The sequence below is a fragment of the Phoca vitulina genome, unplaced genomic scaffold, assembly GCF_004348235.1.
Source record: "Phoca vitulina isolate PV1807 unplaced genomic scaffold, GSC_HSeal_1.0 scaffold2, whole genome shotgun sequence".
NCBI classification, from domain to species: Eukaryota; Metazoa; Chordata; class Mammalia; order Carnivora; family Phocidae; genus Phoca; species Phoca vitulina.
Window position 1 is genome coordinate 54,281,584 of NW_022589705.1, and position 26,250 is coordinate 54,307,833.

Here is a 26,250-nt window from a genome sequence, read left to right on the forward strand (position 1 = left end):
CTGGGACACCTGGGTGCTCAGTCAGTTAAGCATCTGCCTTCGGCTCAGGTCATGATCCCAGGGTCCTGGGATCAAGTCCTGCACTGGGTTCCCTGCTCAGTGAGGAGTCTGTTTCTCCCTCTGCCCCTCCCTCCTGCTCATTCTCTCTCTCTCTCAAAAATAAATCAATAAAATCTTTAAAAAAGAAAAAAAAAGAATTAAGTCTACCTCTGAAGCCCAGCACCTTTCTCCAATTCCTCATGCTCTCCTTATGTTAGAAATATACCCTTTGCCATTTGACTTTGTAGGGCCTCCCAGTAGGATAGGCAGATATATTTCCCTGTCCAGTGATACTGGGCTTGACCATCTGACTTGTCATGGGCCAAGGAATATGGTTGGAAAGGACAGCATGGCAGTTCTGGGTTGAGACCTCAAGAGGCATTATCTGTTTCATGTTCTTGTCTGCTCACTTGCTCAATTACTATGAGAAGAGAAACCACAGGCTACTTTTCAGCCTAGTCACCAGAATGGGACAGAGTAGACACAAACCTGACCCGAAGCCCCACCAACCCTGAAGCCTGAGCCAAAGCCAGCCAACCCTGAAACCCGTAAGTGAGAAAAAAAATCCTTGTAGTTGTGACTGAGCATTGGGTGGTTTGTTACCAAGCACTATTGTGGCAATATCTGACTAATACACTCCACAAAAAAAGTACAGCCAAGCCAGGCCAGCTCTGCAAGTATTTCTTGAGTCCTTGTTGGGAAATAAAAAGGAATTTAAAGTCATCTCTGCCCTCAAAGATGGTTTCGTTGCTCCTGCCTCCTTTGTTGAGCACAGTCATGACACAGAAATCACAGATCGTTATTTTATAACAAATAAATGCGTACGTCTGTTTATCTTGTTGGAGAGAAATACATAGCTCTATTAAATGATACCTAGCAATACCGAGGCGTATATTTTCCAAGAACTCAGTTTTATCATAGTATTAACTTACTCTAAGTTATAAAATCAATGAAGGTATTAAAGTAACCTTACTGGGGATGTAAGACTTGACTCAGCTGGTCCTTAGGGATGGGGACGGCTGAAAGACACTAGATACAGTCTTCCTGCCAAGTCATAGGGCTTTGGTGTTCAGGAGTTTTGACTGAGGTGGGAAGCAACCAGAGGGATCTGGGTTCAAATCCTCAGGCTGCTGCTTTCCAGCTGTGTGACCTGGGGCAAGTCACATATCTCTGACCTTCAGATGAGATTCCCCTCACCCTCGCCCCCATGAGCTCTCTTCTCTTTACCTGCAAGGGCCCTCTCCCCCTTTGTCTGCCTGGGAGGACCCTTGGTGGCCCCCTCTCTGCCAAGAACAAAGACCTCCCCTCCTTTAGGTCCCAGCTACACCCAGCTGAAATGATCCCCCCACACACACCGGAGAGGTACTCTGGGATCCTCCTTTTCGCATGTGTCTCTTTTCTTATGACAGACACTGAGCTCCTTCAGGACAGGGCAGCACATCTGCATCCTTAGATCCCCAGTGCCTTGCATAGCGCCTGGCATGTGTCAGTAAATACCAGCTGGCTTTAACTAAACTAAATGGAATTGCCCCAAATATCATCCAGCGGTAAAGTAGTTTAAAGTGCAGTTTCTACACTGTTTTGTAAAAAGCGTTTCAGGGCTAAATACATAAATAAAAAAGAGACACATGCTTTGAAAAACAGGTCCACATGAACACACATGCGGGCAAACAAACATACGCCAAACACAACCCTAGGAGGTTTCTGCAGACTTGTCTCTCATTTCAGGCCTGTAATTTCCCTCTTGGCCGACATTGGCTTTGGCCTGAACCATGTTTCAGACTGCTGGCAAGCAGCCTACTGGGTTTGGGCTTATGTTTTTGTTTTGTTTTGTTTTTCCTTTCCTTTCATCAGACCTGAAACTAAAGCCACAGGCCTTTCTGATACCTCTCAGCTGTGGCTGCCATGCTTCATGTCACCTGCTCCCTGCTCCCAGGCCATGTGGATCCATAAATACATCCAGAGGTAACAAGCTGGTCAACAATGGCTTCCTTCTAGAAGGAGACAAAGGGAGGCCCCAAAGGGACCGAAGAGTCTGGGAAGTGGCCATGACCCAGGCCAAGCCTCCACTCTTCCAGACCAGACTGTAATCTGATGGCCTGGCCTACTGGTCAACTTCCAACATCAAAGAGGTAAGGACACTGGGAAACTGAGGCACATGGAAATGAAATAAAATGAACTAAGTTGTGCTGGTGACCTGGGCAAGGCTTGAAGAGCCTAAATCCTGGGGGAAGTAGGGACAGCTGACTTATCAGATAGAGCTCTGGGGTCACACACAGCTTATGTTCAAACCCTGGCTCTGCCGCTTCCTCCCAGGCAAGTTACATCACTTCTCTGACCCTTGTTTCCGCAGCCATCAACTGGCTTACACCTACCTTGCAGAGCTGACACGAAGATTAAATGAGTTCAAGTACGGGATGGGCCAAGCACTTTGTAGGGAACTACTCGATGGTGGTTTCTGTCAAGGTAGCCGAGCTTCCAATCCCGGAAGTGAAAGAGCCTGTCAGGATGCATCCTGTCCCCCACCCACTCCCCTCTCCTCCCACAGTGAGGTCTCCCCGTGGCTACCTCCCATCCTGTGCCTGCAGGTTCTGCCCCCTGGAGAAATTCTCACGACTAGAAAGTTCTTCCTTAGGTTGACTCTGAAGAGAGTCTGAAAATGGTCTCTCTGGAGCTTTTGCCCATCGGCCCTTCCTACTCGGGGCCATTCCCCTATGGCAACCTTCTCCATAGAAGCAAGCTCCCAGGCCTTCCCTGAGGTGGCTCCAGAATTCCTGAGGCTTTCTGTATATATACAGACACATATTTGTGCGTGCGTGTACATGTGTGTGCGGGCATGTGTAGGCAATTACAAGGAACTACACAGACACAGAGAAGAGGCACCTGTCCAGGACTTGGAAGATCCAGGAGGCTTCTTGGAGGAAGGATGTTGAACCTGGGTAGCAGCGGGAAGTGGGTGTGCAAAGTCCTGCCGCTAATACGGAGAAACTGAGACTCATCGGGGTGCCTCCCCTACCACGCCAGTGGGTGATAGTTGATGTCTATAAAGTGTGTAAAGCTAGATATCATGATTGCTGAATTTTTATTGTTTTTCCTATTCTTCAAAAATACCTTTCCTGGGGGTGCCTGGGTGGCTCAGTCAGTTAAGTATCTGCCTTCGGCTCAGGTCATGATCCCAGGTCCTGGGATGGAGTCCTGCATTGGGCTCCTTGTTCAGCAGGGAGTCTGCTTCTCCCTCTGCCTGCCACTCCCCTTCTTGTGCGCTCTATCTCTTTTTCTGACAAATAAATAAATAAAACCTTTAAAAATTAAAAAATATATATACCTTTCCTGGTCCACTTTCCTCAGCAGGAGTGGCCCAGTTCATCTGATAGCATGTTTCTCCATTCACCTCTTTAGGAGACAGAGAGAGCTGGGTTTGCATCCCGCTGTCACTCATAGCTGGGTGACTAATCCAAGTGAGAGGACTTCTGAGCCTTCGGTTCCACAGTGTAAAATGGGGACAGTCCTGCCCACTCCCGGGGCTGGTGCGTGGATTGAACAAGGCACCGTACGGAAAGTCGCTCAGCACGGAGCAGATGTTTGGCAGATGTTTGCTTTCTTCCCTTGCTTCACAAGATGCTGCAGGCTGATCTGATATTAGACCTCCCTAACAGTTGATAATGTTATCATAGGATGTGCCTTCAAAGGCATTTACATTTGAACTAGAGAGCACCAACCAGTTCAGTGATGCAAGCCCCCTGCTGGGCTTAGGACCCCGGGAAGGGGAATGAGCAGACCCTGAGGCCAACGAACTCATCCCAGAAGGAAGGAGGTCACAGAGGCCGACTGTGATAGTTTTATGCACACAATAGGAAAGGGTGATCCACTGCAGCTTCATGGTGGAGGTGGCAGAGGTCTCTGGCGGTGGCAGTGCCGTAATGTCACATGGGAACAACCACACTCGGTTCCCAAATATCTTCCCTGGGTCTACACTCAGCCCTCCAGAGCCACTCAGAAGATAAATCCTGCACAATTAAAAATCGGATTATGGCACTGCCCCCCCAGCCCTAAAATCTCCTGGGACTTATTGTTCTTACAATAAAACACCAAATCTTACCCATGGCCCTTGAGGCTCGTCATGATGGGGCCCTGGCTTCCTCTGCAGCCCCCCAGGCAGAGCAGCGGGGCCTCTGGAAGCTAGGCAGCTCCAGTCCCTCCAGAACAAATGCCCAAACGGAGCCTCCACCTGCCCTCTTAGAAGATAACCCAGGATGAGAAGGCGAGGAGAGGACCAGACCGGTGCCCTGCTCTTGGCTAAGGCAGGGTCTCTTTGAAGGACTCTGGAGAGCCTCCATAAGAGTATTGATTGGAATCATAGCATGAGCCAAATGCACCCAGAAGGGCTGAGCTGCAAGGAATCCAATGACAACACTCTGTTTGGAGGTGAAGCCAGGGTTAGGAAACCAGCAAGATAGGTGGCGACAGCCCGGGCTAGGGCAGCAGGCAGCCTGTACCCGTCTAGGGGTCAGGGGAATAGAAGGGAGTGTGCTCTAGGGGCCACGCCTGTCAGAGCCAATTCCAGAACTGTGGAAGAAAGGAGGGGAGGGAGAGGGGGATGGACCCCTACGCTCTGTCTCCTCCCACACTGCGCTCTCCAGCGGTAGCTGCCCTTCGGCCCTCTAAATCCAGTTAGAATTTAGAACCGAAGGGCGTGTGGGTGGTATGGTTCTTAGGAGTTAGCCCTCTAGGGCTATGAGCAGGCAGAGAGGGCAGAAAATTAATTGGATGAGAATGACCACAAATAAAGAATTACCAACGCAGCAGGCATCCCAGCATCCTGCAGGGAAAATGAGAATAGCCAGCCCTAAGAGGGTCAGCTCTTCCCCAAGAAAGAGAGAATGCCAGGTAAGGGGAAGAGGGAGCCTGGCTGGCAGGCAGCATTCCCAGCCAGGCCGGAGCGTCCACATAGCATCCAGATTCTGTGTCCGGCACACCTGCCAGAATAGTCTACACGGCCAGACACCTCATACCTTGGCCCCTGCACAGTGGCAGAAGGAGTTGTCCTATGATCCTGGACCTTGCCCATCTTCCCTGCTCCTCCCCAGGACCAAGACCTAGGCAGACAACGGGAGCCTGTGGTGCCACCCATAAGAGAAGCAAAGATGAATCAGATCCAATCATAGAATAATGATAAGAGTAAGCGATAACGACTGCATGCTATATAACATGTTATCGATTGTTATCACTGCAATAATCACACAATTAAGCTCTACCTATGTGCCAGAGACAATGCTCACTCTATTAAATGATACAGGCCTCTTCCAAACCCTAGGAGGTGGTGGATATTATTCCCACTTAAAGAATGAGAGGAAGACCCAGAAGAGGTAAGCAGCTTGCTGAGGTTACTGTCAAGCCCAAGTTTACCTGCTGCAAGCCAGGCTGTTAACTACCATGCGAGACTGTTCCTAGCTGGAACCCACAGATGAGTGGGAGAGAGAGGCAGGATTTATGCAACCCTCTGTGGTCAAAGGGCTGGAGTTTGCCTCTCCAGAGTGGTCTTAGAACCCTTCATAGCCACGCTGTCCTTTCTGGCAGTGCCGGGGGAGTGGCGAGGAGAGGTTTGTCCCAGATGGAGACAGGGAGACAGAAGCTGCCCAGGAAGTGTTTGTGGAAGGGAGGAGGGAAGAGGGGAATTTTGAACAGGACCTTAAAGAAGGGGCTTGGAGAGGTGAGGCAGGGGTGGGAGACATGTACTGGGGGTGAGGGGACCAAACACTGGTCCTGGACACCGTATTTTCCAATTATGCCAATCTCTGATATCCTAAGCACTCAACTCTCTCTTACCCCCTGGGCCTTTGCATAGGCTATTCTCTTTACCTGGAAAATTGTCTTCCTCCTTAATCCCCTCATGGTTTGATTAAATCTACCTCTTATTACTATTTTTTTAAGCTTTTATTTAGTTATTTATTCATGAGAGACAGAGAGAGAGAGGCAGAGGGAGAAGCAGGCTCCCAAGCAGCAGGGAGCCCGATGCGGGACTCGATCCCAGGACCCTGGGATCATGACCTGAGCTGAAGGCAGATGCTTAACCGACTGAGCCACCCAGGCGCCCTCCTTTTATTATTGCTTGCTCCACAAAGCCTGCCCCTTGTCCTGCCCCACAGCAGAACTCAGCCCTCCATATGGCTCTGAGCGTTGACCTGTTTCCCCTACCAGGCTGCAAGCCCTGCCAAGGCTGAGACACAGTTATCTGGCTTACCCCTGTGTCCCAAGGGCCCAGGCCAGTGCCTGGCATGTAATGGGTGCTGGTAAATGTGTGGCGAAGGCAGTTGGATGCTGGCACAGACTCGGCCACCCAGAGCCTGGAGCGCGCTACAGCCCACACAAGGAGAACCACAGGCAGTGCTGCAGGAGCAAAGAGAGGCGGAATCTCTCCACCCATCTGAGGCCAGAGCAGGCAGGGCCTCAAGGAGGGACGCCCAGAGCAAGGGCTGCTGAGCCGAGATCCACGCATGGGCAGGCTTTTGGTGGCATGAAAGAAAGGGAAAGGTGTTCCAGGCAGAAGGAGTAGCATGCGCAAAGGCTCAGGGGAATGAGCATGCATGGTGAGTCACTCAGAGTGAATGACAGGAGGGCCATGGGAGAGAAGACCTGGAAGCAATAGGGCTGGCCTGTGAGGGGTGTCCAGGCTGGAAGACAGGAGGCCAAACCGGGTGGCAAAGAACACAAGCTTTAGGCTCAGAAAGACTGGAATTTAACTCCACACTTTGCCATTTCCTGGCCCTGTGACCTTGGGTGAGTTGCCTAATGTTTCTAAGCCTTAGTTTCCCCATCTGCAAAATGGGGTAATCACCGTACTTGCCCCTAAGAAAATTAAATGAAGTAATGCATGTAAAATGCTTTGCACAAGTAAATGGCACGTGGCAAGCATCAGTGGCCACCCTTCATAGCCACGCTGTCCTTTCTGGCAGTGCCGGGGGAGTGGCGAGGAGAGGTTTGTCCCAGATGGAGACAGGGAGACAGAAGCTGCCCAGGAAGTGTTTGTGGAAGGGAGGAGGGAAGAGGGGAATTTTGAACAGGACCTTAAAGAAGGGGCTTGGAGAGGTGAGGCAGGGGTGGGAGACATGTACTGGGGGTGAGGGGACCAAAGCACAGGGTCTGTGTGGGGCCGGGGGGTGGGGGGCAGGAAGTGGGAAGGGCCGGGAACAAGAGGGGTGGGATGCGGTGTAGTGGTGGAGCAGGACTTCTGGAGTCAGCAGGTCAGGGTATGTGTGTGTGGTACCGAGCAAACCAAGAATCGACCATGGTCTCCCCACTCCTCCACGGTGAAACCAGCTAGTCATTTCTGACGCAGTGGCCTAGTGAGGTCACCAAGTGGAATACTGTCTGATCCCCTGCATCTGGTGGCCATGGTCATTAGGGGAGGGCACGGTCAAGCGGAGAGAAGGCTCAGCCCATGGCTCCCAGGAGGCGGGGATTCCTTTAGCTCCTCCCCCCGCATTGGCTGCCTTGCTCCACCTCCACCCATCCACCTGTAGGGACAGGTGGAACCAGATGTGACAAAACTCTCTCTTTTTATGATTCTGAATTCCTATGCAACATCTGGGGAAAAGGACTGAGGAGAGGGAAAGACAACCAGAAAGGGTCCTGCATCCAGTTTGAGCCAACTGAGCGGTCCCTGTTCTGGAAATGCTGGGTATTATCATTACTGTCTCTTTGCACTTCAGCAGGAAAATGAACCAGGTTCCTCCAGGGGCCAGGCATTCTAGATGCGCAGTCAGAGCCAGAAGGCTCATTGCTCCCACAGGGACAGAGGCGCCCAGACAGAGCCGTGGACTTGCTCAGGGTCAGGGCTAGTCAGGTGGTGCCAGAACCAGACTATGCCCAGATTGATTAGCCACCCCCCCCCCCATTATACCAAAGCACTTCTGGGAGCACAGTATTGTCTCTGAAAGCCCCTGGGAGGCAGGGACAGAACCAAGACCAAACACTGCAACCACCACCATCAATAATAACAGCTGTGGCCTGTTGAGCACCAACGACATGCAAGGGACCTGGCATTTCCTCATCACTGACCCTCCAGCAACCCTTCAGGCTTCTTTTTTTTTTTTTTTTAATTAATTTATTTTTTTTATTCATGTGACAGAGAGAGAGATAGAGAGAGAGGGAACATGAGCAGGGGAGAGAGGCAGAGGCAGAGGGAGAAGCAGACTCCTCGCTGAGCAAGGAGCCCAATATGGGGCTCAATCCCAGGACCCTAAGATCAGGCCCTGAGCCAAAGGCAGATGCCCAACCATCTGAGCCACCCAGGCGCCCCCAGGCTTCTTTAAAGATAAAGTTGTGTAGTTTTGCCAAGGTCACACGGAGAGAGTGGGGTCCCGATCCAGTCTTCTCTGGCCACCATCTGGTCTCTCTACTCAGATATGGCCGCTGGAGGAGCAACCTAACCATTAACTAATCTGGTGACTTCAGAATCTGCCTGGACACCTTCCCACTCAATGCTCCGTCAACTTTGCCAAACTTTGTTGTAAGCACTCTGCATAAGTGATCCCCATTTTCCAGATGAGGAAACTGAGACACAGAGAGGTTGGATAACTTGCCTGGGCCACTCAGCCAGGTAAGTGGCTAAACTGGGAATTCTTATCATAAATCTGAATGAGGCCAACTAGGAGAGCTGCACGACACCATGCAGAACGTGATTACACACAAGCACTGGATCTCTTTTGTCAGCTCTCAAGTCTACAATTAGGAGGCCTCCTATGGGTAAACAAAACTGCCCCAACCAGAAACCATTCTGGACAAGACAAGTAATGACTCTGTGACTCAGTTTCCCCATCTGTAAAATATCCCTGCCTACTCTGATTAGCTTAGGATGAAGTCAAGGCCACAGAACTTCTGAGGGTCAAACCCTGCCCAGACACCCCTGGTTTCCTGATGTCTCATCTTGGGTCATTTCCCTTGTATGGAAAGCTCCAGCCAAGGGATTTTACACACACACACACACACACAGGCACTGCTTAGAAAACTACAGGCCAGGGACATTCCCCTTCTGTTACCACCACCTGAACGGGGAACATAATGACACACCTTGGGGAAGCAGAAGTTTGGGTCGCCGGCAACACAGCTTCCCACTCAAGAGACACCCGAATAATGCACACCCCCCACCTACTTGCTCCTCCTAGGAGCCAGTGCAAGGTAAGGAGCAGGGGCTCTGGTGTCAGACTGGTGCAGGTCTCAGCTCTGCCTCTTACTGCTGTGTGACCTCAGGCAAGTTACTGAAACTCTCTGTGCCTCAGTTGCCTCCTGGTTAGTGAGAGGCTAAAATGAGATAACACACCAGAGCACTTGGCCTGGAGGCCGTCCCCAAGCAAACGTTCTGTCCCTATCCTGCTGCAATCCAGCTGTGCGTCCACACCGTCATTTACTCTCATTTACTCCCAGATTCACTCTCTGCTCCAGGCTGTCAAAAAACCTGGTTCGGAGCTTTCCCCAATGACCTCCCTCCACCTAGTCCATCCTGAGATGGACCTTAAGTGGAGAAGGAGACCATCCTCTTCTGGATTCCTGTGTGAGCTCAGGGCTGGTCCCCTCTGGAGGCTCAAGGGGAGAGTCCCTTTCTTTGCATTTTCTACTCTCGAGAGGTGCCTACCAGCCCAGGCTCAAGGCTCCTCTCTCCATCGTCAAAGCCAGCAACATACTATGTTCTCTCTGATCTCTGCTTCTGCTCATACATCTCCTCCCGATGACTCCGACCCTTGCACCTCCCCCTTCTTATGAGGCCCTGGAAAATCTAGGATAATCTCCCCATGTCAAGACCTTTATCTTAATCATATTTGCAAAGTCCTTTTTATCAGGTTGAGTAACATGAGTAACATATTCACAGCTTCTAGGGATTTGAATATAGATGTGTTTGCAGGGGCCATTCTTCTGCCTACCACACCCAGGCCCAGGATCCTGGCCCTCCAGCTTCCCCGGGGCCTTGGAAAAGAGAGAGATTAGGTGGCTGACCTTCATCCCTGGACACAGGTGAGAAGTCAGTGGATGTCATTCCCTTCATGATGTATAGACACTTTGATCAATGCCACCGTGTGCATTTCTCAATTCGGTAGCCCGGAGACCTGGATGTGGCGCAGCTCAGGTCAGGTCCCAGGTAAATGAGGGCCTGCGCTCTGCTGAGGCCAGCTACGGTGTTGCCAGTTACCTTCCTGATGTGTCCCCAGACTTTTCTCTCTCCCGCCCAACCTCGACCCAGCCTCCAGTACGATCTTGTTAAAACAGACCCCATCATCTGCCTCTCCTGCTTGAAATCCTTCCCAGGTTCCCTGCTGCCTCTAGGATAAAATCCAAGCTCCCAGGTCTGGCTCATTGGGGTTGTTTTGACCCAGACTCTGCCCACCCCATTCTCCGCTTCTTCTCCCATGGCTCTCCCTCCCCAACCTCCACATGCTGAGCCCTTCCCGAGGACATCATTATCTTCATCATTTTCATCATCAATCATTTTGGTAATAAAACCCACAGCTTCCTCTTACTAAATGCAAATAACCGGGCAAGGGATAATGCTAACGTTCAGTTATCTTTGCAAATGCTCTTCTCCTAACTAGAATTCTTAAATCTCTCCCACCTGTTACCTAATGGACCAGGCTTGCTGGGACAACACAAGCCTACCCACCCCTCCGGGCAGGATTAAACTCGTCCTCCTCTGGGCAGCCATGGAATGACCTCTGGCCTCCATGGCAACTGCTCTCCACTTCCTGTCTTGCCTGTTTTCCACCTTGAGCTCCTTGGATATGGTGATCTCTTACTCATCGAGGCATCCCCAGCACTAAGTGCCTGACATGGTACAAATGAAATATTGGAGAAAAGAATGAATCCAAGCCCCCTCTCAAGCTATCCACTTCCTCTTTGTCCAAGCCTGTGTTCAGCAACTGCTCTCCATGCCGGTGCTCGTTTCTAAGAACATGAGGCAGGATTCTTTTGGGATTCTGCTTGATCTGGATCCACCACTGTAGTGGGGAAGGAGGTAAGAGAGAGCATTCTAAGTGCTCTGAATGTCTTTAATCTGTACTGGTTTAGTCCCTACAACTGTCCTCCTGAGTAGATTCTGGTATTATACCGATTTTACAGATGAAGAAACCAAGGCACTAAGAGCTTAGGACCTGCCCCAAATCTCCCTGCTGGGCATCTGGGCGGTAGAATTTGAGATGGAGCTGGGGTCTGTATGCCGGCAAACCACCTCCAGGGAGCCACGTACCCCACCCCCCACTCCACTCCACTGCCTGGTACATTTATTTATTAAGCACTTACTGTGTAAGAGGCACAAAGCAGGTGTTCTGCATACCATGCTTATTTAATCTTCCTCATGCTGCTTGGGTATACTAATATCACCCCTGTTTTAGAGATTGGTACAGGCTCATTTACGCTAAGATTCCACGCTTACAAGAAGGAGCCTCCTGACCAAAGCACAAAGGTTGGCTTTAACCTTCTTTCTTTTAAGGCTCAACTGAAGACATAGTCCCTGGGGAATAAACTAGTCCTACCAACGTTGGGGGTTTCCAATTGCAATGGGCTTCTGCCCTGTTGTGCCCGCTCGGGCCTAGGGACCCTGGATGGTTGCCAAAAGGCAGTGTGGCCATCTCAGGATTAAGGCAGGTGGGTGGGAGCCCAGCCATTGAGCTTTGGGCTGCGTGGAAGGAGAAACAAATGGGCTTGGGGTCAGTTGTCCCGGGATCAATAATATTGCCACTTCTCCCAGCCCCTTACTAGTTTTATGACCTTAGGCAAATCACTGAAACTTCTGTGCCTTAATTTCCCCATTGGTAAAATAACATCTCCTTTGCAGAACTGTTACAGGATTCAATGAAATGGGTGTGTGGAGCTGCCAGCAGGCTGCCTGGTATGTAATCACGATAATGTTAATAATAGCAATAAAAACTGAAGCTCGCAGAGGCGCAGGCCCAAGGTCACACAGCATCCGGTCTACTCATACTCTTCCTTTCATAGCTTCTGTTTTCATCCATGACTCCGGCACTTGGGCAGTTCCCGTGGTTTAAAACCACAGAGTCCTCTTTGACCAGTCCTTCTCCCTCGTGGTCTGCCCCCCGTGCAAGTGCTCTGTGATGTGTGCGTCTGTCTCCTGAGTTCCCTGCCCCTGTTTCTGCCCCCTCTGCCTCTCCCCTGGGCTAGCTCAATAACCTTCTCAAGAACAGAGCCCAGCACAGCGACCAGGACTTCTTCTGTACTCAGTAAATCTTGAATGAATGCTGTCGTGCTCTCTCCAGACACTTTACTTCTTAATCTACACCTTGCCCCAAATTCTCTAATCCTGAGATAACTTTGAACACCTTGCCATGCACATACAGAGCCTCTCTGAGCAGCCCCAGTATCATCCCATGGGCCCCAGTGACCAAGGACCCTCATCGTTTCCTCCCGTGTCCTTCAAAATTCTCATCATTAGTCTGTCTTTGTTCATTCTATTTCCTGTGCCTAGGATGCCCTTCCCTTCCCTCCCAGACCCACTTGGCAAATTTCCAGTCATCTTTCAAAATACTCTTTATTCACTCCACAAATAAGTATTGAGTGCCCACGATGTGTCAGGCACTATTCTAGACTCTGAGGCTATATCCAGGAAGAAAGTAGAAGTCCCTGACCACAGGATGCCTCTAGTCTACGGACAGTCTAGCAGTGGAGGCATCTAAGCCAGTTAGAGATGGGGGGGGGGGGTCCTGCAGCTCCAGGAACCCCCTCCAAGATCCCGCTTCCCAAACACTCCCTCCACTCTCAGATACCACCGAGCTCCCTCCCGGTGCCCCCCTGTACTGATCATAAGGGTCTAGTTACACGTCTGTCAGTGATGGCCAGGACTGTGGTTTCTGCATCATGGTGTCTCAAGTTTGTTCACTGGCTGGAAGGAAGGAAGGGAACGGTTCCCAAGTGGTGGAACAAGTTGCAGATAGGCAGTGGGGCTGAGGGAGGCAGGGAGGCTGTAGACCCCTGTTGTAGACAGACTGGATTTACCCCTTCCACAGGCACACCAAGCTCACGCCAGACCTGGATGCCACCACAGCTCTTGAAGTGACTGCAAGCCTGCGCTGGAAGTTTTCAACCCTACCTAGACTGGATGTTTCACATCTGGACTGCTTCTGGGGCTCCCAACCATCCTGACGGCTTTCAGCCCACCCTTCCTGGCCACCCTGGGCAATCAGTCAGCCTCACCTCAAAGCTGAGACCACTGAGGAGGAGGGCGTGGAAGGACAAGATGAGAATTAGCCCTTGGCCTTTCACAAGAGAAGGATCTCGTTTCTGCCACTGCCTCTCCACAGTGGTATTATCAACCCCCTTTTCAAGCTGCAACACTAGAGGTCAGGGGTTAAGTAACGTGGCCACAGTTGCCAGCTGGTGGGAGAGCCCAGGTGCACACTCAGTCATCCGGCCGCAGAGACCACTCACTTACCTAATTTCAGTCCAAGCTTCAGGGGCTCCACCAGGTTTCCCACCCTCAGCAGTGCTGACATTTGGGCCGACTGTTCTGGGCATTGTAGGGTGTTTAACACCATCCCCGGCCTCTACCCACCAGATGCCAGAAATCACCTCCTTCCTCCTACACACACACACACACACACACCCCAGTTGCGACAACCAAAAATATCTCCAAACATTGCCCAGTGTTGCCTGGGGGAAAAATCTCCCCAACTGGTCTGCTCCTAACTGAGCAACGTGGACAAGATTCATGGCCTTGGCTACCACTGTCCTCCCATATAAAACAATCTGGATGAGTGGTCTCCAAGAGCTCAGTGACTCAATGGGAGGCAAGTAGCAATTTGATTTATACGGATTTTAATCCTTAATCTATGTATATTTAATTTTATCCAAGATCCAAGAAGTTGGTCTTCACCAGTGTTTGCTGTTTATATTGCTGGTGGAACACAGCTATGTTTCTAAATAAATACGATGAGTGAGGACATGTCTAATATTACTTACAGAGAGAGGAGCAATCAGAAAAGTTTGGAGACCACTCTGCTAGATGATCCCAAGGTTTCTGTCAGGCGCCTATCCTAAGTTCTATGAGAATAAAAGAGCCTCCTGCAATACTGTGATGTCCGGGGCACTATTTCTTTCTGGGCTTCAGTTTCCCCCTCAGTTAAATGGAGATAGGGAAGAACCCACCTCATAAGATTGTTGCGTGGACCAAAAAAATAATGTATGCACAGTGCTTAGCACAGTGTAGAATAATACTCAGAAATGTGATTTTCATATACAGAAGCCTTTTGCTTCTCCTCCTAACTCGGTGGCTTCTCCCCAGTCTCCTTTGCTGGTTCCTCCCCGCCTTCCTACCTCCCCAAACACTACACAGGAGGCCCAGGGCTCAGTGCTTGGCCCTCTCCTCTGTGATGTCCTGCAGCCTCCCGGGCTCAACTACCGTCCGTACGCTGTACACTGTGTACACTTCCCAAATTCCCCTTAGGTCTTAAGCTCCTGTGTGGTAAAGGCCAAATTCAAGACCCTAGTCCACCTCACTCCCCACCCCCCAATGCATGGCTCCTGTGGAACCTCAGAACATTCCTAGTGCTTTTCTGCCCTTCCACACTTGTGTCCCTTCCACACAGCAACACGTATCAAATTCCTCTTCAGTTTGGTGGAATAAATAACTGGTTCCCAGTCCCATTTTGTGCTAAATCTTTCTGGTCGCCTTAATTTCTACTTTCCTTGGGGATGCAAAATGCAAAGCCACTGCTCCAAAAGACAGAGGCTCGCGAAAAGTTGTCGAAGGAATAAATAAATGCATGAATGAACAATGACCAAAGACAGTTTCTGTTTTATGGGTCAGGCTTCAGTTAGACGTCCCAAAATTACAAAAGCGCCCAGGAAAAGGTGCTCTCGTAGCACCCTAGAATGTTCCTTCCAGGCTTGTATTACGGTTTATAATCTCGTGATTGTCGGTCCCCTCCCCTCTGCCATAGATGACAATCTCCACAAAGTCAGGATGGGTCCTTTCTGCTCATTGTCATATTCCTAGTGCCCTGTCCTTGTCTAGCATCCATGACTTGTATGCTGAGGGAACACCTGAGTCCATGAAGCAAGACATCATCCTAGCCTCTCCCGCCTTTTACAGCCGAGGCCCAGAGGACAGAGGTGACCTGGCCACACTCTCTCAGCCAGCCGCCACCAGAACCAGGTCTGTTGCCACCCCCATTTTCTTTCTGCTTCCCTTCCCTTAATCAGGAATCCCGAGGATGGTGGCAGCTCAGGTGCTCAGAACCCCAGGGCCGTCTCTAAGAGAAAGGAGAGGAAATGTCTCAGTACTTCCCTGCAGGTGTCAGTGGAAGATGTACAGCCGCGGGAGGAATCTGTCCTTCCAGACTGCACCAAGGCCAAGCTGGGAACCTGAACCAGCCCCCGCCCGCTGCCTCTACCAGCTGCCGACTCGACTAGTGGGTAATGACTGAACAGCGCTTCACAAATGAGCAGGCACCTCTGCGGGAGAAACCCATGAGCACAGGCCAGCTCCGGGCTCACCAAAACCACGCAGCCTCTCTTCACCCGCCCACTCCTGCGTCATCCCTGCCCCGGTACCGCGACAGTGAGTAGCGGTCATCAGCCACGCCACTTACTACTTGTGCGACTTAGAGCAGTGTGCTGAACATCGCTCTGCCTCGGTACTCTTCACGCAAAATGGGCACAACAACAGTATTTACCTCCTGGGGTTGCAATGAGAGTTCGAAGTGAATATATGTAAATGACTCAGAGCAGTGCCCCGTACACAGCGTGGGCCACGCGAGTGTGGGTTTCTATTGCTCTGTCCTCGGCGCTGAGAAGGCACTGCCCTGCCTCTCCTGCCCTCTGCTCTAACCTCTCCTTTGTTGGGATGGATGCAGGTCTGTGCTCTTAGCAAACACCTGCTCCTCACTGGGCAGCAGATCTCATTCCTTCTCACCTCCTCAAAGCCATCGCTCTAGCCAATTCTCTCTTTTTTGGTCTGAATCATCGATTTTTGCCTCTAGGCTTAATGATTCTTATCAGCATGAAAACATGCTCTCTCTCTCTCTCACACACACACACACACACACATACACACACACACTTCTCTTGAGCCCACATCCTTCCCCAGCCTCCAACTTGCATCTTTGCTCTTTATAGCAAAGCTCCTCAAAAGAGCTGAAGACATGCCCTGCCTCCAAATCCTTGCCTCCCTCCTGCTCTGGGAGTCACTCTGGTCAGGCTTGCACCCCAGCCCTCCTCCAAAGGGGCTCTTGCCAAGGTCAACAGTGAGCCCTCACCACCAGTCCAGTGACTGAGCCCCAGGCTGGATCTTAATGAGCCAAGCAGTGGCATGACACACCACTTCCTCCTCCGTGAAGCTTTCTCTGTGCTTGCCTTTTAGGACCCACAGCCTTTTGCTTCTCCTCCTAACTCGGTGGCTTCTCCCCAGTCTCCTTTGCTGGTTCCTCCCCGCCTTCCTACCTCCCCAAACACTACACAGGAGGCCCAGGGCTCAGTGCTTGGCCCTCTCCTCTGTGATGTCCTGCAGCCTCCCGGGCTCAACTACCGTCCGTACGCTGTACACTGTGGGCTCCACGGCATCTGTCTCCAGCCCGCCTCTCCTGCTCCACACCTCCACAGGGATGTCTTTAGGCATCTCGCATCAAACATGTTCACCATCAGTCCTACTTCAGCAAACGTCCCCAATTTGCTTCTCCTGCCATCTTTCCATCTCCGTTAATGACAGTTCCATCTTTCCATTTGCTTAGGTCCAGAATCCTTGGAGTCATTCTTAACTCCTCTCTCCCATTCGCACTGCTTTCCAGTCCGTCAGCAAAGATTGCTGGTTCTCCCCTCAGAAGATGGTCAGAGTCCGACCATGTCTTAACACCCCTGCCACCCCCGTCTGACGCCACCACCTCACCTGGATTGTCACGAGTCTTCATCGAGGATCCTTCTGCCGCTGTCCTCATCCTCCTTCGCTGTTTCCAACACAGTCCCCTGAGAACTCCTGTTACAACAGGAGGCAGATCATGTCACTCCTCTGCTCAAGCCCTCCAGTGGCTCCTGTCACAATCAGAATAAAAGCCAGAGTCAGTGTAATAATCCCTAAGGTCGTGTAGGACCTATGTCCTTCCCTGGCACCCCGCAGCCCCCCGTTTCCCTGCTGCTCTCCCGTCCATGCCCTTCACTCTGCTCTTTGCTGCTCCTGAGGCCCGCCTGGGCCTGGCGTGCTCCCCTCTGGGGGCTGTGCATGGGCTCACCGGCTCCCCCTTCACACCCTTGCTCCAGGCCATCTTCTCAGTGAGGCCCTCCCCGGCCCCCCACTTCACTGTGTGCACCCTTACCCCACCACGCTCTCTGCCCTGCTCTGCCCTAGTTTTCTCTCTGGCTCTATGCCCTCCTGACACATGGGGTGCTTCCCTCATTTGCTTTCCTGGCAGCCCACTGGAATGTGAGGTCCATGCCAGCGCGGGGGGTGGGGGGGGAGGGTTAGGACAGTTTTGTTCACTACTGGCCACACATAGTCAGCGTGCAGTCAATGTTTAATAAGTGAACGGATTTTCTATTGTCTTTGTTTTCCTCTGTTCATTGCGAGGGAAGCAGCTGCCTCTTCTGCATGCGTGAATCCCCCCCTGGTACCCAGCGGAGACTCTCACTACAGCCTCTCGTGAGGATTTGTCAGAAGAACGGACAATGAAGTAAATAGATGTGTGAAGAATTCTGTCGTAGCAGAGGTCACGCTGGGCAGCATCAGTCATGTTCTTCAGAAATCAGCACCCTTCTCAATGTGCTTCTTGGTGACTGCCTTCTAAGTCAGGCCATGTATGTGGGCTCTGAATTTGGAAGATATGGCCTCCACTCTTCTCCCACCTGGGGGCTGCCTGCTCACAATCCCAGGCCTGCTGTCTTTCCATGTCCACTTAGATGCCTCCCCCATCTCCATGAGCCCCCCCCTCCCCCCGACACCCTGGCCCACCAGGCTCTCTCTGCCTCTCCGTAACCTCTCCATCCCCAGCCTCACCTGGCCAGGTGCCCAGTGAGTCAACAGGAGGACTCTCTCTCTCACGCCTCCAGACGGGGTGGAGGCCATTCCCTGGGTGAGGAGTATCCTATGTCTCCAGAGTCTCTCTCAGCTTCTGCCCATGAGCAGAGGAAGACCACCCCACCCAGGGCTGCACCATGATGGACAGGGTTGGGAGCAGCTAGAACTTCTCTTCTGAGGGCTTCTATTTCTCAAGGGAGGCGGGCAGCAAGCCCTTCAGCTGAAAGCCATGATGGGCGAGGAGGTGCGGAGTTTGCAGGATAGAGGAGAAAGTTTGAAACCGCTGAGAACGGGAGCATGCCTAGCGAGGAGAACTAGAGCAGCTTGCCAGGCAGTAATTAGCCTGTTTGGATGTTTTTCTCAGGCCATGGTTAATGCACAGGTGCAACAGCAGAGTAGGTGAGAGTCACCTTTGACCAGAGTTGGGGTTTTGCCCAACAGTGTAATGAGTCAAGTGGGAATAAAAGAAATTGTATGTCAGGGAGTGACTATAATGAAAATGACAATATGAGAGGCAGGAGTGTGTCATAAGGACACCCAGTGGCCCAAAGGCCTAAGTTTGCTGGGAAAACTCTGACAACAGATTTGACATTGGGACTGTCCCAGAACGCCTTTTCTGGGAAGTTCCCTGACCTACTACCCCTTCCAGTGTGGGATTGGTCACTGTCTTCTATCTGCTCCCTCAGCACCCTATGCTCACCTGTACTGTATTTTAGCACTTGATTGTATATCTTCCTCCTGGACTATGAGCACTTGGAGGAAGGAAGCCAGTGCCAGACCCAAGGAAAAGTGCACTATGTGATCACTGATTGAATACATTTATTTGATAAAACCCAGACCGTGTTCTGTGTAGTAATAAATCCTCATGTTTGTATAGCAATTTGCAGTTTATAAAGCAATTTCATATCCATAATCTTCTTTCAATCTGACAACCACCCTCCAAGAGAGCAACTCATTCATTCATTCATTCATTCATTCACAGATGGGCAGAGCTGGGGTTAGCTCAGAGAGGCTAAGCAACCTGGCCAAGGTCACGCAGCCCGCAGGTAAAAGAATCTGGATTAGGACCCAGGGCTGTCTGACTCCAAGAAATGCATTTTCCACCACACCAGTTACCTCATGGGATCGTGGACTCATCCGTGAGGTGTCTTTTTTCCCCCCTAACTTAACAACAAATAAAAGGAGACTTGGCAGAAATCCACACCCTGGGACTACCTTGGAACTCCTTCCCTTGTCTGGTGTATGTGTTTAACAAAGATGTGAGAAATACCTGCCAGGTCTCTTCTTGCCAGAGCCAACGACAGAAGCCACACCGCATTGTGAATACAGCGTCTGCTTGTGTGCAAACCCGCAGGCATTTTTAGCAACTTTGGGGAACATAAAGAAAGCTGTTGGTTTTGTTTGCACATATTTTTCGCCTCTGCAAAAGGCTTCTCACCAAGCAGCAGCCTAGGAGCTGCCTTTTCTTTGATCTTAAGACATGCAATGTCTTTATAACTCACTAGTTGAGCTACGGTTGAAAGTGATTTCACCTGCTCTGGGTTCCCTCGCTTGGAAAATGGGTCTGGTAATAAAGGCCCCTACCTCCCAGGGTGGTGGTGTGGATTGAACGAGGTCCTGTGAAAATGCCAGCCTTTCTGGAAAGCTTTATGCCCTGGGGGAAGACTGGGGGTGAGTGCAGTGGAGGCAGCCTAGGGAGGAGAAGGCTTCATCAGAAGCTGAAGCAACTGGACAGGAATCCCAGCTCTACCATTTGGAGCCGCAGAATCTTTGATGAGTAACTTAGACCCACCCCCCACCCCCGGTTCCTCCCGCCTCAGTCTACCTCCTCAGTTTCCCAAAGGATTGCACTGTTAGAAACAATGTATATATAGTGTCCAGCACTGAGCTTGCTGTGAGAATTGTTCAGTAAATGGCACAGTGTTTATTATTATTATTATTATTATTATTATTAGCATCATCACTACTGGTACTAATATTTGGGTGGTCAGGTCAACAACGATTTTAGGAATTTTAGACCGCAAACCTTGAGGCAAGGATTATGTTTTATGTATCTTTGTATAACCAGTGCCCAAAACTCGACCTGGCAGTTAGCAGCTGCTAGTAAAAGTTTGGAGAACTGGAGTAGACGAAGGAGGAAAGAACCAAGCCCCCTCGGCGTGGTTAGCTGAGGCTTGGGCAAGAACAGGTGTTCACGGCACACTTGCCGTGGGGCAAACTGCAGTCTTCATGTCTGTTCACTCATCCAAACGTACAAGGCAGGTATTATTGTTATCCACATTTAGAAAATTAGGAAACGGACCCTCCACGGTCAAATGACTTGCCCAAGTTCACTCAGCCAGGGGCTGGCAGAGTGAGCACTGGGACCCAAGTGCACCTCACTCCTGAGCCCACGTTCTTACCCTCTGCCCTGCACTGCCAGGAAGAGTTCTGCCTTGAGGTCGCCCCTGCTCTGACCTCGTTGAGTTCCTGGCCGTCTGGTTGTTTCTGATGTTACCGGCAGGAAGAGTGAATCTTCTTTCTCTAGAAGCCTGAGTTAAGTGATTTACGTGGCCAGCCTGTGTTGTTGTTTCCGGGTGTTTGCTGTGTTTCGGTGTTCCCCCCATCATGGCAGGCACTGGCATTGCGAAGGGAGACCATCACTCATCCATGTTCACCCTGTCCTTGGCAGTGCCCCCCCACTCTGGAAGCAGATGTCACCCTCTGCCAAGAGGCACGGGGATTCCTACTCATGCCCCACCTCCTGGGAAATATGTGCTGGCCCCCAGAGCTGAAGGGGAGAAGAGGTGGGGCCCCCCAGTGGGGCCGGAGGCTAGCAGTGGGGAATGAGGAGGGGCCAGATTGCTTCTCTGCCCCCCAGCTCATCAGGTGCTTCTGTTAGGGCAGCCCAGGGGGTATTCCCAACAGCCTGCTGTATAGTCCGGCCCTAACACAGAGTCGTGGCCCCTCAGTCCAGAGAGCGGAGAAGCTTACACCAGGTCACACAACCATCAGCTGGGGAGCCAGAACAGCCACCGTCCTCATTCCCAGACCTGTGATCTCTCTACGGTGCCGTGTCAGGGGATGGAGAGCAAATCCCAAAGGAGCTGTGTAAAGGACTCTCTCTGTTGTGTCTTTGAGCGGCACAGTGCCATAGCGGGTCAGAGTTCCATCTCTAAAGTGAGAGTGACCTGAGTCTGAATTCCAGCCCCGCAGCTAGCTTAGTGACCACGGACGAGCCACGGGACCTCTGGGGACCCCCAAGTGGAGGAATCGGTACCCCTCCTTGCAGGCTGCCTTGAGAAATCAAGGATACAGCACATGGAAAGTCCTGCATCCACTTCTTGGCAAACGTTTTGTTTGTTTCTTTCTTTCTTTTGTTTCTTCCTTAGTTCTCCAAACACTTTCTGGGCGTGAAAATGGTCACTTTACTTACAATATGTCATTCAACGTTCTAAGGTAGGAATTAAGATCCCCGGTAAGTGGACAAGTGAACACAGTGTCGGAAAGATTAGGTGACTTGTCCAGGGGACAATGAATTTCTGACTCCAGAGTCTTTGTTTTCTGTACTAGTTCAGAGATACATTTGGTTTTGTTTGGTTTTTGTTTTAATCCAAGGGTGGTGTAGCCGAACTAACATTGCCTTGTACATTGTGGCATCGAATATGCATACGTGATATTCCTATTATCTTTATGAACCGCCACTGTTCTTTTAGAAGAACAAGATTTCTCCAACATGTTTTCTCTTAGCACCTGTCGCAGAATCACCAAGCGGTCGCATCAAAAATGCAGATCCCAAGGGCCAAGCCCCAGAGCCACTGGACCAGAATTGCTAGGTGTGGGGCTGTTTATCAAGCTCCCTGGCTGATTCTAAACCACACTCAAGGTTGAGAACCACTGCCTTTGGGAGTCAGTCATCCAATAAGCACGGGTTGAATGGAAGAGGAAAGACAGTTTTCTAAAAGCTAAAGTCAAACATATGGCAAGCTTGAAAAGCCATCTTGTGTGCCAGGATCAGGGTATGACCATCGGAGAGAGGCAGACCCTGGGCTGGGGCAGACCCGGTGACCCCCAGATGCCCTGGCTGTAGTGCCAAGGTGGAATTCAGGCCTGGAGGGGTCATTGCCGCTCCAGACGGTTGGGCCACGCTGCCAGGGGTATATCCTTGGCTGCAGGAAAAGCAGCCTGCCAGCAGGTCCCCCAGCAGTGAGGAGAAAGGCCTCGGGATGAAGGAAGCAGGGACCATGCCTGGCCTTCTGGGAAACTGGCTGAAGGACAAGGCAGGAGCCAGGGCTCCAGCACAGATATAAGGCAAGGGCTCCTTCATGAGGCCCGAGGGCAGCCTAAACGTCTAGAGCACAAGGTCAGAGGGGAGTATCAACAGGGAGAACTTGATGTAAACCTCTGAACGGAAGCCCAAAGCAGACAGCCAGGGCGGCGGCATCCAGGGGAGGAGGCTGAGCGGCTCCAGCAGCGGCCGTGGCAGCCCACTGGGGCGGGGGGGCGGGCACACAAGTGCAATCTGCGCCCTCCATAAGTCGCCCAGGCCGGCCACCCTTTCCAGCATCTGCACTTGCCCGAAGCGATAGGATATTTCTTAATACTGAATGTATGTAAGTAATGGTTCCCGCCACGAGTGGTGTGACCTCAGTGCAGCCCCTTCATGACTCTGGGCATCCCATCTTCTTCTGCTCCGTGAGGGACCACACTTGATGACTCCAAGGCCCCTACCAAGCTCTTCCATCTACCTGCCAGGGTATCAGTGAAAATCAGCAACTGTATTTATGAATGAGCCAGAGCCCACCTGTTCCTTGCATCCACTATCTTGCTAGTTTCGCTCTGATTGGCGTGGGCCCATCTTCCTTCCCAGCCCCAGCACGAGCCGGAGACAAGGCCCCAGGGGGTTTCAAACCGGGGTTTCTCCCCCTGATTAGTCTGACTTGCCCTGGTTTTACCACACCGGTATCAGACGTACACGGGTGACGGCGGAGGGTTTTTGCCAGGGGTGTGAGCATGCTCATCTTTCATTAATACAGCAACAGCAGGAAAAAAAGAAGAAGAAGAAGAGGAGGAGGAGCACACAAGAGGCACCCAGCACACCACACTTCTTGGAGGGGTGCCCAAGTCTATGAGGAAAACAGGAGTGCTCCACTCAAGTGACAGACTTGAGGAGGTGGGTCACGTGGGAGCTCTTGGCTAATTTGGCAATTTATGAAATGATGGGGCAAACTGGTCTGCTCGCTCAGAAAATGAAAGAAGGAGGCAGCAAAGTAACAGTAGCACTGCTCGGTGGCAATAGGAGAAAGGGGCAGAGCTTTGCCTATGGTAGCAAAATTGACTGAAATCTTAGAAAGACTTTTAAAGATGATGGACCAACCTCCTGATGCTCAGGGTGGCCACAGGAAGGTGGGAGAGAGGGGGGAGAGAAGGGGCCCTTGAAACCACATGGCTCTGCTAAGTATGAGCCGTGGGTTTGAGGACAAAGTGGGTAGGTAGCCTTTCTGAGCTTTAGTTTCTCAAATGTAAATATGGTATCATGTCACTTATTAGAAAAATTAAGGATCACTGTACCAGAGCTCATACTTCCTAAGATACTGACTTAGGCATCTCTAAAACTGGGGTGTGTCTTGTGATCTAGCACATTTTAGAGTCTATGAAATTAATTGTAAGTCAAACTCATCCCACAAAGTGAACACTCAAAACTTTGGACAGGTATTATCTAGTAAGAGCCAGAAGATGTATTCTGTAGCATGCCCTGCAGCACAGTTAAGGCTGTTAACTACAATTCCAGGATGGTCAGGCTGCTGAGCCACAGGAACCACTTCTCCTGTTCGTTGTACACTGTTCGCGATCTGCGGGATGAATGGCTATACCGAAGGGCCCTGAGGTTCGTTCAAACCCAAGATTCCAGATTCCTCCGACATTAAATCTGCTACCATAACTCTACCATTGAAGAGTTCCCTATTCTCTGAATCCAAAATCAAGACACGTGATTTCTCATCATCACTGAATAAAATCCAGTTAATGTCTGGCTGGACTCAAGTCATCTGCGGAAGCCTAGAACCATCCAGAACAACCCAAAGTTCTTGGAACCATATTGTTTCCCACCACTGGCTTTTTTGCATGTGCTCTTCCTTCTGCCTTCCTCCTTCCCTCCTTCTTTCCTTCCCCTGTGCTGGAGGCATTGGATGCGGCAGGGGCAAATGGACGGGGTTCCTGCCCACAGATTACTGAGAGCCTGGCAACAAAGACAGTTAAATAGGTACTAACAAGTAGCGACAGAAAATGCAGGGCGTGCTGAGATCAGGAAAACAGGGTGAAGCTCTCCTCACACTGACTGCCTGACAAAATCCTACTCCTTTCTGGAGACAGAGCTCAGCACACCCTCCTCTGTGAAGCTGTCCTGGGCCCTCTGCTTGGGCTGACTTCCCCATCGATGGGCTAAGCCCATGGTGGCACCTTTCACTCTGGTCTCTGGACCTCTGACGCCGCTTCTAGACTGTGAACTCCCGGGGCACGAATTGTTCCTAGCATGATGGTGTGAGCATAGTAGGGGCCCCAGAAATGTTTGCTGACTGGAGATCCATTGATAAAGGATTTGTTTTGTGTTTGGTGGGTTTCTCCACATGAAAAGTCCTACAAAAGATATAAATAGCCAATTGCTTTAGCTTCCTTCCTCTGAGCCTCAGTATGTCTCTTTAAATTGAAGGAATTAAATTTATCAGTGCTTTTCTTCCTCCCTCCTTGCCCTCTCCCTCCCTCCCTCCCTTCCTTCCTTCCTACCTTTCTTCCTTCCTTCCCTTCCCTTTCCTTCCCTTCCCCTCTCCTCCCTTTTTTAATAATTTCTCCTTTTCTCCTCTCTCTCTCTCTAAGTAGTGGAACACCTTCTTCAAGTGAAATCTTACTCAGAAGCCCAGTATATAATGCAAACAAAGTCTGAGCTCTGAAAGGAGAGGTAGGACCTGAACATCCAAAGTTCACCTCTGTTTTCCTTTTCCTGGGAAGAGTGAAGTCCCTCTCAGCTCTAACTGAGAGGCAGGCTGTAACTTACTGCATCTTGAGTAGCCAGACTCACCAAGACCAGATATTACCACCTGAAGACAATGCTAAATATGTATTGAGCACCTAATACATGCCAGGGCAGCCGGGCCCTTTAAAAAATTACCTCATTTCCTCTTTTTTTTTTTCCCCTTGCCATCCCTTTCTGTTTGCCCCAAATTCTGCATTTTCAAGTTAAAAATAATCTTGTATTGTCATTAGCTACCTTAAATACTTCTGGAGAATGAGCTAGAGTTATAAATAGATATAAATACAAAACACAGTGTTGATTTAATCCTCACAACAAACCTGTGGGGTTGGTTTTAGCAGTTCTGTTTCATAACTGAGATCAGCAAGGCGCAGAGAGGAAGCGAAGTTGCCCAAGATCATTCCAGGAAGTCAGGGAGTGTGATCCCATTTCCCACCTCGTGGGTGCTTCCCACGCCTTAGCAACACCCTCACTAAGAGGTGCGCACTTACTAATTTATTTAATCCCTACAGAACCTTGTGAGATGGATACTGTTGCTACAGCTATGATACAGATGAGAACTCAAAGGGTTAGAGGTGAAGTCGCTCGATCAGGGCCACATAATCAACAAAAACCAAGCCAGGTCTTGAACCAGGCCTGGGCTGGTACCCGTCCAAAGCCCGCTCCTTACTTCCCTCCTCCTCTTGAAGGTGCTCTCTCTGCCCTCCTGGGGGGCACCGGGGAGAATGCAGAAACGTCAGGGACAGCCCAGCACACTGCAGAAACCCAGACCAGGTTCACTAAGCAAACCAGACTGCCCGCGGGCAAGTCTGGGTTTCAGCTCAGATTTGCCTGTGTGACCTTTGGCAAGTAATTTAACCTCTCTGTGTCTCCGTTTTCTCAGGCACAAAATGGTGATTATAATCCTAACAATCTCAGAGGTATTGTTGTAAGGTGGGGAAACTCGTGGAACAGTATCTAGCATAGAATAAGTACTCTATAATTGCTAGTTCTTATGATGTATATCTGAAATGCCCAGGAATGAATAGCAGCTCTCTCATTATGTTATTACAGTGTTGGTAATACAGACTGTATGTTGTGGGGGTTGCACACATCCGTGGAACTTTGAGCACAAAGAAGCTGGAACTGGCTACGGAGCTGACTCAAGGAAGAATCCTGATTGTGGTCCTTCCCTCCCAGGCTGAAAGCTTCTCGCAACAGA

At 50.7% G+C, this 26,250-nt stretch overlaps 1 long non-coding RNA gene across 1 annotated transcript in view; it reads right to left on the reverse strand.

Annotated features, from left to right (window-relative positions):
• Positions 1-17,437, reverse strand: part of LOC116646867 — a 36,686-nt gene extending 19,249 nt beyond the window's left edge. The window contains exons 1-2 of the long non-coding RNA XR_004302231.1: positions 17,346-17,437; positions 16,922-17,064 (exon numbers count right to left, since the gene is read on the reverse strand). This is a non-coding gene — a long non-coding RNA (uncharacterized LOC116646867). The remainder of the gene's footprint in view (positions 1-16,921; positions 17,065-17,345) is intronic.
• Between the last annotated feature and the right edge of the window lie 8,813 nt (positions 17,438-26,250).